A 3131-nucleotide genomic window follows, 5' to 3' on the forward strand; every position below is an offset into this window, starting at 1 on the left:
ACATCTGGCCCAGCAGCCGGTCTCCAGGCCGAACATGAACTTCAAACATGGGCAGAAAATGAGAGGAAAGAGTGTTCAGTTCAGACATAGTGTTGCATTAAGGCTGATGATTCAGCAGTCGCTCTGTGTTTCGTTTTTGCCAGGCTGTGGACTACTATGGCAGATTCCCCTCCCATCACAGTGCTGAATCTGCTGGTCTGATCCCAGTCTGCCTCCACATCTGGCCAGACCAGTGTTTTTTGGGGATGTTTATATCCCCTTTTAAAGGGAAGAGTCTGTGGATGTACTCCACTACACTTCTCCTCTAAAACAACTTCACCGTTTACAAAAAAAAAATGTTGTGTGGACGGGCCCTAAGTCAGTGAGCTGCTCCTCATGGTCCACTCTAAAGGGTGGGTGTGTGTTCTCTAAAAAGCCATAACTCTAAAAACAGTCCCGACTCTGTAAATGGGAGACAGAGACTTGGACTAAGACATATCCACTATTCCAGCCAATCAACATGTAGCTCAAGGTGCCCAGATGGGAGTGGTGTCATTTGATTGGTTGTTGAGCTCAAATGTCAAATATATATTTTTTTTCCTACGGTACCACAGACTGTACCTTCAGTGTCCACTGTGGACCACACTGTCCAGTTTCTGCCGTCAGTGGAGCATGTTCTCACATGGGACATCAAATGTGCATTATTAAATTCCTCCACTCAGACGCTCTGCGCAAGGATCCACAACATTGCGTAACAGTCTTATTGGTAAATGAGTGTGGTCTCCACTGCAATTCCTCATTTGCAGTGAAGGGTTCTTTGCATGTTCTCTCTATGTGTAATGTTTTTTTTTGTTTGTTTGTTTGTTTCCAGACATTGGAACCTCGCAATTTGGTGTTTTGTGTGATCAAAAAGGTTCATAACAAACAAACAAACAAACAAATCAGACAAGCAAAAAGACATTCATACATAATACACAAAAGGAGAGAAAAGAAGGGAAAGAGTGAGCAGTTCACTAGAAATGTCTCGGAAACTTCTTTGGTTCTCTGGAGATATTTATGGGGTTCTGCATTTGCATCTCTCTTTGTGGGACAACCTGTCAGGACTGCATAAGGGCGTAGATGAGTGTGTGTGTGTGTGTGTGTGTGTGTGTGTGTGTGTGTGTGTGTGTGTGTGTGTGTGTGTGTGTTGAGTGTTTGTTTGTTTGTTTGCTTGCAGTAATATATTAATTATTTCTACCATCACCATGAATTCTTTTCTATCACCTCTTGTGATATCTCTACTACTGTTAGCAATAGTAGCCTACTTTTGACTTACAGAGTAAGAATTGAGTTCGACTATTGTTTGTTATTGTTAAATATTTAGTGAAGAATAAGCTGACGATGATAATACAATCAACCCAGCCTTAGAGCGCTGACTGTGGGCTTCTAAAAGCAGATGTCGTTCTCCCATCCATACCGCAGCGCAGCGAAAAAGGCCGAGGTCTCTCAGCCATGGATGGAATCTGATTTGCTCAAATGGCATAACTTAATAAACGGACTTAGTAGGGAGCAGATGGTTCGCATAAATAATAAGAGGATTCGCTCCCAAATACAGCACATCGTCTCCTCTAAATCGCATTCCCAGAGAGAGAACACACGGCCGCTTCGCTGGAAGCAGCGAGGTTCCACTGAGAGGAAAAAACGCCCTCTCTCTCTCTCCCTGCCTGCCTTCCCGATGACGTCCACAGCTCCGGTTGATTAGTCTAGGCTGATTTCGGGAGAGGGGGCTGAACAGGAAACGGAGACGCCTAGAACGCACATCAGTCCGCGCCTCCCGACGAAAAGGAATGGAAGCGGGGACGTGAGTGTGTCACCGGGCAAGCAAGCGAGCGAGCGAGCGATAAAGACAGAACGGAAAGACAGAACGAGAGGAACGAGCGAGCAATAAAGCAGAGCCGAATCCAGCGGTCGGTCGGTCGGTCGGTCGGCGGCAGCAGCAGCGGTGATAGGGAGCGTCCAAGACACCGAAGACCGCCTGATTTCACTCGATTTCGCCGATTTCACTGCTGGATTGCGGGATTTGCGTCGACCTCTCGTCTTTACCTAAATCATTGTTGCCATATTCATTGGAAGCCGTATCAAAAAAAGATCCAGGATAATTGACGGTAAGGAGGCTACTTAGATTATCTGTTGTTGCCGGTTGTGGTTCTATTTTCATGGATTGCGCCCTCGCCTCTAAATTTTGCTGTTGACATTTGTGCAAGTGGGTCTGTTGCTAGCCAGACAGATGAGATGAGACTGCGAGGAACCTGAATTGTATCTGGGCCCAGTCAAATCCCCTTTTGGTAAGGCACGGTGAATATAGCCTACATCTGAACTCAGGCTGGTTTTATAAAGGTGTTCGGTCGATAGAGGAAACAGGCCCGGTGCAATGCAGGGGAAAGGAATAGCCAAATACGATAAACCAGATGGGGATGAACCAGAATCATAGCAGCAGCCTGTAGCCTAATCCAATACAGGCAACGGTGCGGCAGAGTGCAATAAATCTGTCAAAATTAGAGGGCTTTTCTCGCTGTGTGCAGAATACATAACCAGGGGGCATTGTAACAGATTCACTCGACGTTGCTGGCTGGTAGCCTGACTGGCTTGTTTGCTTGCCTTGGTCGCCGGCTCGGCTGTGTATTGATTCGGAATCTGGGGGCTGCGTGCCGCAGGGAGAGGATGGAAGTGGTGGGGAGGCTACATCAGGGCCTTGGACGACTTGCTGGGGTGCGTCATGCAAACGCCTCATGAAGGCTACAACAGTCTTTCATTCACATTTAACCGTTCAGTTAACCCTTACTGCAAACCATGGTCTTATGACTCGATATCCAAGCCAGCGCCCTGATTATTTGGCGATACATGATGCCCTGGGGTTACTGGGTATGGGCGTGTGCTCCTGTGTTTTTTCTCGATTCGTTTCCAAACCAGCGACGTTTCATTGCCTTTTTTGTCTCCAAGAAAAGGTTTCTCCGTTAAGTCTTGTGGTCACCGTTGGCCGATATCTCCTATTCGAAGGTGCTGTATCTCTAGGGCAGGGGAAACAGTTAGCAACAGCCGACTCCACCCCAGTTGAGTCGGTTGACAGTTTGTAGCGAGACCAGGATGCTCATGTTACAATCTGCGCACAATAG

The 3131-nt window shown here is 47.1% G+C and overlaps 1 protein-coding gene across 2 annotated transcripts in view; it reads left to right on the forward strand.

Moving 5' to 3' along the window:
* The first annotated feature begins 1770 nt into the window (after positions 1-1770).
* Positions 1771-3131, forward strand: part of raph1a (Ras association (RalGDS/AF-6) and pleckstrin homology domains 1a) — a 119798-nt gene continuing 118437 nt past the window's right edge. For both annotated transcript variants that reach the window (XM_062534995.1, XM_062534996.1), the window contains exon 1: positions 1771-2123. The gene's annotated coding sequence lies outside the window, so the exon portion shown is untranslated. The remainder of the gene's footprint in view (positions 2124-3131) is intronic.

The sequence above is a fragment of the Sardina pilchardus genome, chromosome 4 (genome assembly GCF_963854185.1).
Source record: "Sardina pilchardus chromosome 4, fSarPil1.1, whole genome shotgun sequence".
Lineage (NCBI taxonomy): Eukaryota > Metazoa > Chordata > Actinopteri > Clupeiformes > Clupeidae > Sardina > Sardina pilchardus.